The sequence below is a fragment of the Anser cygnoides genome, chromosome 1 (assembly GCF_040182565.1).
Source record: "Anser cygnoides isolate HZ-2024a breed goose chromosome 1, Taihu_goose_T2T_genome, whole genome shotgun sequence".
Taxonomy (NCBI): domain Eukaryota; kingdom Metazoa; phylum Chordata; class Aves; order Anseriformes; family Anatidae; genus Anser; species Anser cygnoides.
Window position 1 is genome coordinate 183,698,665 of NC_089873.1, and position 13,134 is coordinate 183,711,798.

General features: G+C 38.2%; 1 long non-coding RNA gene across 1 annotated transcript; it reads left to right on the plus strand.

The window, feature by feature from the left end:
- The first annotated feature begins 271 nt into the window (after window positions 1-271).
- On the plus strand, window positions 272-3,170 carry LOC106035028 (uncharacterized). Its single transcript, XR_010828689.1, has 3 exons — window positions 272-536; window positions 2,235-2,325; window positions 2,730-3,170. It is a non-coding gene; the product is annotated as an uncharacterized lncRNA (long non-coding RNA).
- The last annotated feature ends 9,964 nt before the right edge of the window (window positions 3,171-13,134 follow it).

Below are 13,134 nucleotides of genomic sequence, written 5' to 3' on the forward strand. Positions count from 1 at the left end.
TTCAATTATACCTAGCCATTCTATCTAATCTTACTGATTTACACAAGAAAAACAATTTGTTGTTTCATTCTCCTCTTTTTTTCCACACCATCCACATTTTATTAGCAGCTGTCTCGAGGAGAGAGGCAATAGACTATGTTTAAAAGCATTTACTTCCATTTTCAAGTGGTTTAATTTTAAAATATTATTTGCTGAGTCTAGGAGTTTGTGAGAAGCTTGGTTACCAAAAATCATGCTGAAATCAAAGGAGAGGAAGGTGATAATCAGAACAGCCTGATTTTTAAGTGGGATCGTGAATTAACTTGTTCAGCTGGAGTTCCTTTCTGCTGTTGTCTTTATCAGCTGTTGTCATTCCCTCATCTGTTACAAATGCCTAAATAAATTAAGTGAAGAAAAACATTAGATGTCAAAAATACTGACTAGAATTCAGTGTGGTTGGGAACAGTTGCAATGCCCATGGCTTGAACAGGGAACAAGAAATTGTTCACGACAGCAGCAAAAGCCTGAGAGCAGAATGGCCTTTCTGAAGCTGAAAGGTAATTATTGACATCAGGGCTTGTGAAAGTATTGGAACTTTATTGTTAACAGAAGATCTTGAGTCTGTGTGCTGAATGTACATTTTTGTTCCTCTAAACCCCGCATGAGGCTTCAAGGAGACCCTAGGTATTTGCTGGCTCTCATCATTTTTATTTTTAGATATGACAAATAAAGAGCAGCTAAAGAAAGTCTCGTTCAGCTGGCCAAAATAATGTAGTGGAGGGGGGCAATGTTAACTATCTCTGCAACTCCCAGGTTTTCCTTATCAGCTTGAATGATGCATTAACTTACTGTTTTGAATGCTTCCAAGAAAATCACATATCTAACAGTGTTTGAAACTGTAAGCAGTCTATAATCTTTATTACAAAACTGTGTCTGTTTGTGTGATATTTACACTAGTTCTCAGAGTAAAGAGATGATGTTATGCAGTTGCATTTTGGGTGTGTCAGTCCTTTTCCTTGCTGTGAACTCTTCAATTCATTAGCTGATTTCATCAAGCTTTAAAAGAGAAGTGGAAGACTCCAACATACAAAGTTTCTTCAAAAAGTTTGTGAGAAGTATAGTGAAAGCACATGGTTCCCCATTTATTTGGCCCCCACTATGCCATGTTTTGTCATTCTGAAAGAGATGAGAGACAGAATTTGTCACAAGATCGTTGCAATGCTATGGTGGAATGGGCTGTGGAAAGGTGACTCTTGACCAGTTAGTTGAGAAATTAACACTTGTCCTGGCCAGTCAAACTATGTTCATGTAGCTCTGGCCACTACAAAGATCTTGATGTCTCTTGGCCCACCAGCAAGCTAGACAAAGTGGTTGAAAGATATGGGTAGGAGAAGAGATGATAGGAAGGGCATTAGAATGTTGCAGTAGAGGACTAAGAAGTCCTGCAGTGAGAAGAGATGAGGAAGCTGATGTTATTTTGGTGGGGCCGTAGGTGACGTGAGAATGAGTTCATTGTTGTGATTTGTTTGAAGATTCAATCAACCATGAAGCAAAAATTCATTGGAAATCAGAATTAATTAGTGGTGAAGTTTGTAGAGATGCTTGTTGGTAGTGTCTGTATTCATCTGCTTAGTTCTTTTTGCCACATTGGGAAAACGTTCTTTTCACATATAGTTATATGGAAGGTCATCTTTTTGACCCAAAAATGTTTACATAATGGGTTTAAATGATGGATTGCTTTGTATCTTAACTTAATGACAGTGGCACTTGAAAAATGTGGTGATGATGTATGGATGAGAAAAACAAGGCTTAGATCCTGGTCTCATGCCAGGATCATGTTAGTCAGGCTCTGGTGTATTCTGTTTTGTTGTACTCAAGTATGTGCATAGGACCCATCAACACTGCACTCAGAGCACCTGACTTCCACAGTCATATTAAACAGTTCAATGGCCTAATTCTGATCTAATAGTAACATAAATCAGCAGTGATTTGATATTAATTGACAGAAATGGAGCAATATATTTAATGTGGTGACGTCAGAAACAGGTTCCTAAGATCTGATCAGACTTCAGTGTGCTCATGTAATAACTGGAAGAAGTGCTAGCTGTAAAACAAAGCAAAACAAAAAACAACAGGCTCTTTGCCTGCTTTTTTTTTTTTTTTTTTTTTTTTGACTTACGGTTTTTACAGCTGGCTCCAAAGAGTTGGAGGCTTGTGGGAAGCTCTGTGGACTGCTGGTCTCTGTTTATCCCCAGGCCAGAAGCAATGCTGGTAGCTGAAATGTGAACTTCTCTAGAGCTCTGTAAATGATCTCCCCTTGGTCCCAGAGGATCATCCTCTCACAGGGTAAGAGGCAGCTTGAATATAGTCTAGTTTTTGGAGCTGGCTTTAAAGCTTAGGATAGAGTGGGCATCCTATTGAAAGAGTGTGTTTGTGTGCTTTCTTTTTACCCTGCATTTAACATCTTCTGAAACACAAATCTGATATGGAAATATATTCTGGTAGTACTTCAGCCATCCTAGCAGCCCCCTACAGGCTTTAAACCTGGTGGTTCTGTTCAAATCAGTGGAGTGGAGAAATTGCAAAATTGCACTTCTCTGAGCTTTTTTATTTGTGATGGGAGCTTTGTTTTGCCACTCATCTCAGTTTCTGATAGTTTCTGTTTACTTATACCCAATGGTTTTTATTTTCAATCAATTAGATTATTCTTGTGGCTGTTTTCTAATCACTTATCAATTTTTACCTTTTAGGAAGGATGTTACTGGCTGGAAACGTCTGTCTTCTACAAAGGAATACCTATGGCTCACACCTTTTACCGTATTTAACAAAGTCTGTGCATCAGATACGTGTCAGGTAGTTCCTCTGCTTCTGGATGAACAGTGCCAGCATCTGACTTAGCAAAAACCCTACATTGCTGTGCAGAGGTCCTCCGTGCTGCCACCCTGTTATACTGGTGGTCTGATGCATATGGCTTTAGTGGAGGATTCTCAATGACATTTTAGCTGACCATAGATCCAGGAATCTCCTTAAGACTTCACAACAGAGAACCTACTCAATGGGAGGTTACAAAGTCCTTATGTAAAAACCAATTATTTATTTTTGCTTAGAGAAAATTATCTGTCCTGTTTGGGGAAAAAAAAAAAAAAGTCTTATGATAACCTGAAGACTCAACAGTTTTAAGGCAATTTTGAGGGGAATGAAGGAAAAAAAAAAGGCAAGAAACTATCTAAATGGAAAGACAACCAGGTGAGGGAGAAAACACTAAAATTAATTGCAGGGTGTCATGATACGCTTTCTAGATAGGCACATTTGCTATTAAGGTGAGGGAAGGTTTTGCCAGCAAAAGTTAGTACCGTGTTTTCTTCCTGAAAGACCAATTTCTCTTCTGGCAGTAAATAGGTAACACTCACTTTCTCCTGTGACGTAGTAGTGCCCAGCAGCCTTTAGAAAGGTTTGCTTTATATTGTTGCTTGCCTGACTGCTGCTCTCCTGCCCAGATGAAAGCAACGTTTGTGTCATGGTTGGATTTGTAAACAAAATGTTCTAATGACTTACCATGAGAGTTTGATTAAAGCCCTTGGAAAGACCAAGAATTGCATGCATGGAATTAGTTATTCTTTGATATCAAAGACCCTTTGGCTTGGTCTTTTTTGTCAGAAGGCAGAACAACTGTGTAGATAAATGACTTTGGTCTCTGTCTGCCTCAAACAGCACATGGGATGTGAGAAGTACTCAGAGGATTTTGTTCTGGATTTTTTTTGATTTTTTTTTTTCCCATGACAAGTTAATGTAAAAACACTACAAAACAGTGTATGCAGCGTTTGGGCTGATGCAGAGCCAGGTGGGGAGCTTGTCCAAAGACCTAAGTGTTTGCAGCCATCCCAAAAAGCACATCTGTAGGTCACTAAAATGCATCCTGTCTTGCCATATAGCTGTTGGATGCTGATCTGTACTGAGAATTTGCACGTGTGAGTAGTGATGACAGTGCTAGCACTAGGCACCTTATAAGTATGCAGCACTGCCTAAAATGTGTGTTCATCACAGCTCCCTATGGTGTGCCACGTGCCACAGATTTCGCACACTGAGTTTCCATTAGCTCAAGAAGTAATAAGCATATGGGTATTTGGGGCTGGAAGAAGTGAGCTCTGCCCCAGAGTATTGCCATGAACTTCTGGCAGTCAATAATGGGCACGGTTGGCCAGTTTGATATAGTGAGTATTACCAACAGGATTAGAGGAACTAGCAGAGGAGTTTAATATTTTTTAACCAGTTTATTACGATTCCTTGGATAAAACCCATTTGAACTCATATTTTTCAGAATCCTGTTTTCAAGTATGGTTTATAACCTGTGAGCTATATCAAAGCAGCTGTAATTAAAACATGTATAAATATAGCCTATACTATTTTTAAGAATAGTGGAGGTAAATTATACCCTTTTGTATATATGGGCTATAAGTAATTGTTTGGTTTCAGATATGTGACTGAGAACAAAATATCTTTTTATTTCTTTAAAGACATTAGAAAAATTGGATCGTAATTTATTTCATTCTTATGCTATGCTCATCTCTGTAGTACTTGACTGTCATGTGATATTACTATCAAAGTAATCTCTTGCATGCTTGCTCTTTCAGTTTCTTAAGGGGAGAGACAAGCACAGAGGAAAAGTTTTGAGTTTCAGCTCTATGAAACGTGTGTTTTTGCAGGCGCACGTGCACACACCCAATGTGATATATTTATATCTAAGTTACTTAATGATCACACATGTCACTGGAAGTAGATATGTGTGGTTCAGCTCAATCGATACTCTGAAAATTTGCTTCAGGTTCTCTTATACTTCAGACTCAGTCATTTTACATGGGACTGTGGCCAAGAGGTCTCATTGCTACATGATGTACTATGAAATCAACACACAGTACAGACTAAACTAAAACTGGTGTTAGATAAACAGACCCAAGCATCGAGTAAGTCTGGATGACCTGAATGGATGTGTCATATATTGCTATGAGTTATTGATGACCTTTCATAATTCGCAAGTGGCTCAGGTTCCCTCCACCACTTCTGAGCTATGAGATCATTAATAATGTGTGCAAATAAATAACACATCTTGAGTCAGTTCATTGTATTTCCTATTGCTCTTTCTTCCCCTCCATGTATGGTATGTATGCATATAATATTTATTTCAGAAACAGGAAAATTCCCACCAGCAGCTGTTGGGAAGAAAGTTATATCTCATATTTATATCATTGGAGAGCTATATTTCATAGCTGTGAGGTTATAGTCATAAAATATAGCCTTTTAATGTGTTAAGAAAAACTTCTGCAGTTATTTAAACCAATAAGACTATTGTATTCAAATGAACTAAACTTTACAGTACATTCTCATCCACTGGGTCAAATTCTACCCTGGCTTGCATGCTGAAGTCATTGAAAATTACAACAGGCATCATCAGTCAGTACAAAACTGACTCTGCAAATGCTCTGGGTATGGTGGAATCACACAAGGGATGAATTGGTCCAGCACTTAAGGTCTTTTGACCCTAAATGTGCTGTAGCTTCAGTTATTCTTTGCCAAGTCTTCTGTCTTTTAACTTGGAGTAATGTGACTCTCTCAGCCAAAAGCTAAAATGATCCCAAGTCCACTGAAGTTAAATCTTTCTATTGAATTCAGTAGGCTTTGGATCAACTCCTTAGAGCAGCTGCCATCTTGAAAAAAAATCTATGTGAAAATTGTCCTTGATTTCACTGTTGATGATCTTTGCCCTGAAGTTACTTCATTCCCATATTTTTCCAATACTGTCTTTATGCTCTTTTTCATTCCTCGTTGTTCATGAAGCTTTCAAGGTCTGTTCTCATCAGTGGAGTTCTTACTGTGCTAATAAGAAAAATATTGCAGTTTGTAATCTCTTCTTTCATCTTTGTGTTTATTATCTTTTGAGAATGTGTGCAGCTCCATGGGTCAGTAATGCCAGTGAAAGAAGTTTTGTCGTATCACTCAAACTTTTTGCTTTTGGCTGCACAGCCTTTTCTGTAGTTCCTGATGGGCTCCTCCTGAAAAATGCTGTAGTAGTTGAAGAAATAATACACATTCATGGGGGAGGTAAGATGATGGCTATAATGTTCATATCACTGCATATATGGCAGTGCCCTGATATTTCCTCAATTGATTATTTAAGGCTATTTCAGCACATGGACAGTAATCCAGTGTACCAGCAGGCTAGCATAGCGGTGTTCTGTTAAACACAGTATCAGACTGGTACCACGTTAGGGAATCTCTATATTAACCTGATGTCTGTATCCCCCCAAAATAGCTTTTTAAACAGCAGAACCCTTAAATACTAATATCAGAAGATGAATCTTATTTAGACTTCTTTTTCTTCTTCTTTTTTTTTTTTTTTAATATTAATTGTGCTATGATTGTGAAATTACTTAAACAAAATCTACCTGTGTGGTGAGAAACATATACTGAACTGTTTTCTCATTCTGACACCTTTAGCTTTGCTATATGGTCCTTTGTTCTAGGTCAGAATGGAAACATTTTACTCCCTCCACTGAGCATCTCCTAGGAGAGTGTTTTTCGCTGAAAAACAGTTTTCACTGGTGCAAGCATTCAGGATGAGGAAGCCCAGGATTAAGAAGTTACAAGTGACTTCCATATGGCCCACTCTTGTATATCATAACTGGTAGTGATTTTCTGCAAACTTTAAAGAGATTACCTTAATGTACCTGAAGATATCTGTCCAGTGGAAACTCATGGAGGAAGATTTTGGCTATTAGAGGAAGAGAGAAGCAGTTGAATTTAAGATATCATGAAAGGTCAGGATGAGGGTCATGTCTATTGAAAGAAACATTTGCTGGTGTTCACAGAAACTATCTGAGATTATGGTCTGAGCTATTTGAGATTGTATCACTGCATTCACTAAAGATCTACTTTCCACATCTCCCAAAGCGATCAGGAAACCTGATACTTCCCAAACTGCTACTGAAGTCACTGCTGCCATTGAATCACACTAGCTACATTCTTCAAATTGAAGTGCCCTTCAATTTAAATATGATTTTTGGGGACTGCCCAAAACATGAGTCATTTCTTCACTGACAGTTTTTCAAAAATTTTTGCCTGTCTGTTAGCAGATACCTGTCTTTCTGCTAAATAAGCCAAGGATTCTGTTAGCTGTACTAGTTGTGTGGAGTAAATCACCCTTTGGCCTCTGAATGCAGTAACCTTTCCACTCTAGCCATGAAGTAATTGATGGAGTAGTACAGGAAAGGTTGCATTCTTGCTGTCTGGCAAAATAATAAATAAAAATGTATCATTTCTTAATGGACTTTGGAGAGGTGAGTAACTTAAATCTGGTAAACATATGAGAGCAGCAGCCACATTTCTTTTTTTTCTCAGACAGTAGAGGAAAATTTTGCTTTAAAACTTCATCTCAGTATCCTCTTACATGAAATGAAAAATCACTTCTTATCCACCTAAGAAAAAATGTAACAAATATATCTATATATTTGTTGTTCAGGCTAACCATTTACAGTACTACCTACCCATGGTCCTGGTCCATCTTCCATGGATGGAGGTCAATGAGGAATATTTCTGTCAACTTCAGTGGGGTTGGCTGTGTTGCTCAGTGCTTATTTGAGAATAATGGAAAAGACAGCAACCAAAACCTATTCTGATTCATCAGAACAAGGAGAAGATTTACTCATTGTAAGACTGCATAGATAATTAATTTCTGAAAATTTTGATTAATTTAGAAATATAAAACTTGCCTCTTTAATGTGAACAGAAAAAATCCCACTGACGTTAACAGACACAGGACTGAAGCTTTAAAATGAGTGGAGAGAAGTGGATGGAGAAATGGGCTGAGAAGAATCTCATGAAGTTCAACAAGAAGTGCAAAGTCCTGCACCTGAGGAACGGCAACCCCAATACCTGCTGGGGACAAACTAGATGCAAAGTAACTTTGCAGAAAAAGGTGTGAGGTTTCCAGTGGATAACAAATTCACCATGAGCCAACAACGTGCTCTTGTGGCAAAGACTAATGGTATCCTTGTCTGCACTGAGGAATATTGCCAGAAGGTCAAGGAAGGTGATCCTTCACCTCTACTCAGCACTGGTGAGTCCACACCTGGAGTTCTGGGTTGAATTCTGGGCTCCCCAGTACGAGAGAGGCATAAACATGCTGGACAGAGTCCAACAAAGGGCCATGAAGATGATGAAGGGACTGGAGCACCTCTCGTATGAGGAGAGGCTGAGGGAGCTGGAACTGCTCAGCCTAGAGAAGAGGAGGCTCCAGTGGATTCTCATCAATGTCTATAAATACCTGAAGGGAGGGTGCAAAGACGATGGAGCCAGGCTCTTTTCAGTGGTGGCCAGGGGCAATGGGCACATACTGGAACACAGGAATTTCCATCTGAACGTCACAAAGAACTTCTGTGTTGTGTGGGTGATGGAAAACTGGCACAGATTGTGTCAGTGAGAGGTTGTAGAGCCTTCTCCTTGGAAATCTTCAAAAGCCACTTTACATGGGCACCCAGCTCTGGATATCTCTTCTTGAGCAGGGGGGTGGACCAGGTGGTCTTCAGAAGTCCCTTCCAACCTCAGCCATGTGGTGAAGAGTAGAAAAGAATTCAGGTACAGCAGATTGTAGCTGTCCTCAAAATGGAAACTGTGAAGAGCAAATATATCTTCAACAAAGATTATTCCATTAATTGTGACTTCAAATTACAATGGGACGCCAAAGGTCCCATGTAGAATATACATGCAGGACAGAAAGGGCAAGGAAACTTAGCCAAGACTACTCAGAATTTGTTATTCTCAGTAGATGTTTGTTATTGGTGTGTAATGAAAGTAAACTGGAAAGGGCAATGGTTGAACTTGTATGTGTATGGTGTAAATGTCAGAGATTAAAAAGAATAGAAGCTTTTTCTCTCTTATTTTTGGCTTTTTGCCTTTTTTGGCTTTCTTCTACATCATGTAAATAACATTCTTATCCTTGACTTTTAATGAATGCAAGAGAAAATGGAAAAAACTCCATTATGAAGTGAGAATATGCACATATGAGTGACCATTCAGAGGCAGATTTAATGAACTCCTTTATATAATGTTTCTCTAAAAAAAAATAAAATCTTATTACTAATTTTGCATATTTCTGTCACATGGTTACTTAAGAGTAAAGACAAAACAGTCAGGAAATATGAACTATGTCTTAGGCAGCTAAAAGACTTACCAAACTATGGGCAGTTACACTTTAAAAGATGAGAGTACTGGGAAATGACTGGCAAAAGAACAGAAATACAACAGTTATCCTCAAAAAAAAACCAAAAAACTTAGTAATTAGTACTTTCTTTAAGTATTTTAATCCAAAACTCAACATATGATAAGGAAAATCACCTTCAAGCATCTAGAAGATGATAGAATTATGATCAAACAACCAGCAGTGATTTGTCAAGACTGAATGTTGCCAGACAAATCATTTTTATAGGCTAGAGTAATTAGTGGATGAAGAAAATGAGGTAAATGTTACATTGAAGGTCAGAGTCTCACTCAGTTGGAGAAAGGAAACATAACCATATTGACTTCATTGTACTTATTAAAACAAGATGAAGATCAGCACTTATACTTTAGAATAGTATTTCTATGAGTCTAATGAACTTTTACCTGAAAAAAAAAAATTTTTTTCTTAGCATTTCGCATGATATGAAAACCTGTTAAAATTAGTAGAAAGTTGAGTAATTTGGAAAGTTATTGGATATTGCAAAGAATGTTTCTAAAACACAGTTTATTTCCTTACTTTGTTGGTAATCCAGAAAACATTTAGATTATTATTATTTTTTTAAAGCTTTCTGGTATCTGAAAAACATAATAAATAAATAGAGTTAGGGAGAGAAAATGGAGAATAGAACAAATAAGATACTTTTAGGGGAAAAACAACAAACAAACAAAAAACTCTTCACCTGATATTCAAAATGAAGAAGAACCCTAACAATATTAGTACCAGTTTGCCTGTATGTGCACAGATCTAACCCAGATTTTATTATATGTGTATTTTGATATATAATCTGTTATCTTCTATACCTATGTTTTCATTTGAATTAAATGAATTTACTGCCAGGTTTTTTATTATTTTTCTTATTTTTTTTCTTATATTATCTACTTCAAGATTTACTTAGCAATAATATTACACTGTTAGTAACATGTTTGTTAATACACATAACTAAAAATGTTTTAGCACATAGAATGAAAAAGAGAAGTCTTCTACAAACTATGAGAGATAAGATTTAGATTCAGGTGATCAAGGAGAATATGAAAGATCAGTGTGACACAGTATTGGCTAGCCTTATAAGCAATGATTTTGGTGGAAGTTGTGAATCTGTTCATCATTCATTCACTCTGTCTTGAGGATATGCCTCTACTCTCAGGACAATATAGGTCAAATCTCATCTCAGGACGAGATTCTCCAACTGTTTGCTGTGTGAACATTCAGTATGGTCTTGGACACTACTTCAGCCTCAAGTCTGGAGCTCTCTAGAGAAAAACCCAAGGGGTCATCATATGGTGGAATGATATACAGAGTAATTCAGATTGCAAGGATCCTCCTGTCCAACTACTCCCAGTACAAAGTTACATTAGGTTTCTCAAGGTCTTAACAATGCCTTGTACAGGCCCATGAAGTAATGCAGGTAGAAAGGGTGCAGACTGTGGTACTTCCAATACTACAGAACTCTCTTCATTTCTCAGGTAGGTATGAATTTAGATTCACAGGTGTTCCCATAAAAATGACACTTTTTTGTCACAATGTGGTTGGTTTTGTGAATTAGTGATAGGAACATCAGAGGTAACAGCGTACTGAAGGAGTGGTTAAGCATAAGCAGGGAAGAAAACACCAGGTTTATCCAGCTGGAAGTTTGTAGCTTGTTTGTGAGAAAATAATCAAAAATACTACTGGAAACTCAAATGTCCAGACTTGCATATAGGTTATATGCAGTGTTACTGTTCCCATGCTGCAGTTTGTAGTGAGAATGTGGGGCAATTATGAAAGTGAAATTTGCTTTTTCTGCAATGTGTGCAACATTTATTTAAAGTGAATTGTTCCAGGGAGCATCTTTGCCAAGAAACTCTTTCAGGAGATAATTTAAGGAAAATGAGCACCAAAGAATGGAAATTATGGGATTGAATTCGCTTAATTCGAATGGAAAATGTCTTCATGGTTTCTACCCAGCAGGTAATGCATATGTTTATTGCATTATAGAAATTACAGAGCTAGTTAAATTATTTCACTATTTTTGACATTCTGAAGATCTTTCCATTCCCTGTGATCTGAAATTGATACTTTTTGTGCTTATTTTACAGCATATTTCCACAGATTTTTGCCAGCATTTTTATGAAATCATTTTGGAAAATTCATGTTTACTAATAATTTCTTTCTCTCCTGAAAGTAGGGACTATAATGAAAGCAACAATGTTAAAATATATATTTAAAATATTAATGTATGTAGTTGCCAAAATTTTAATAGGAAGTATTCCTACATTCCCCTTATAAAAGTATAGGCCATTTTTTTTCAACAACATAATGGCATGAGATTTGCTAAGAGCTATCATAAATCATAGAATTATGGAAAAATTCAGGTTGGAAGGGACATCTGCAGGTCTTGTAGTCCAGCCTTCAGCTCAAAGCAGGGCTAGCTTTGACGTTAGATCAGGTTGCTCAGCATCTTGTACAGCTGTATTTTTAGCATCTCTGGGGATGGAGGTGCCACATCTATGGATAACCTGTGTCAGTGCTCAACCACCCTTATTGTAAAATGTTTTCCTTACAACTGAAGGGGGCCTAAAACAGGACATGGTATTCTAGATGTAGCCTCACAAGTTCTAAGTAGATAGGAATAACCATGTTCCTCATCCTGCTGCCTATGCTTTTGCTAATACAGCTCAGAACATGTGTATCCTTCATTCCCATGAAGGCACAGCATTAACTCAGGCTCACTACCTCACACAAAAGCTTAGTACTCCCCACTTGCAGGACTTCCAATTCAACTTCATTGCATTTCATGGAGTTCCTGCTGGCCCAGTACTCCAGCTCATCTGGGTACCAAGTGTCATCCAGTGTATCAGTCACTTCTCCCAGTTTGTCAACAGCAGGAGACTGCCTGAAGACCCATTGTGTCCCATTGTCCAGGCTATTGATGTATTTGCCATTTGTTAATCCATGCAGTTGCTGTTCCCTTTCTCTTCGCATGCCCTGAAAAGGCCTGCATGAAGGTTTGCTTCATAGTCCTCCCAAGAACTAATGGAGGACTGACTTGTAGATCCCTGGATACACTTCTTCACTTATTTTGAAAGATATATATATATTTTTCTCTTACTGTAGACCAAACGAGGCAGTTCTTTGTGAGGACATCTCAGAAAGAGATGAGACAGAGAAGAGACATTTGGTTAGAGGAACAACGTACCACAGTATTAATACTCATTTGTGTCCTCTCCTATCAAGAAATGTTTCACTGGGAGAAAGGGGCCTTCATGGGGCACAGCTCTTTGGCATCCCCAGGCATGTCAATGTTGTCTGTTAATCGTGAGTCTTTCCTGAATCCCACATCCAGGCTTATCTGCTGCCCACATCATTTACGTGGAAGCATATGCTCAGGGTGTACATACAGGCTGAGTTTTGGAGCTGTTTATGTGAGCCTAGATGTGTGTGGCACCTTAGTGCAGTGCAAAGATCCTGTTCATTGGAGCAGGGAGGGCAGAGGAGGGATCAAACGCTCCCACTAGTTCTGCTGACCTGTTCTTCATGATTGGCTATTCCTTGGCACTTAGTGAAAGCTTCAAGCCCAGGCCCCATATGAAGAAATATCTACCAATAAGGACAGAACTGACGTGGGTGATGTGCTCTGGCCCCCTGCAAGAGGAGGAGATGGGCAGTTTCTTGTTCCTCTCTAGTCCAAGGGAACGTGATGGGCCTGCTGTGCTGTGCAGTTTTGTAACTGGAGTTAAAGAAGAGTTTGTGGAATTAATCAGGCTTTGTTTGTTTCATGTACTCATTGTAAAAGAAATGATAAAATAACCACTGTTGGATCTAGTAAAAGAAAACATGTTTGTTTGCTCGGAGGGTCTAGATGACTTTAGTCAAAATCAGTGGAGAGGGGTTGGCAATAAGGCTAT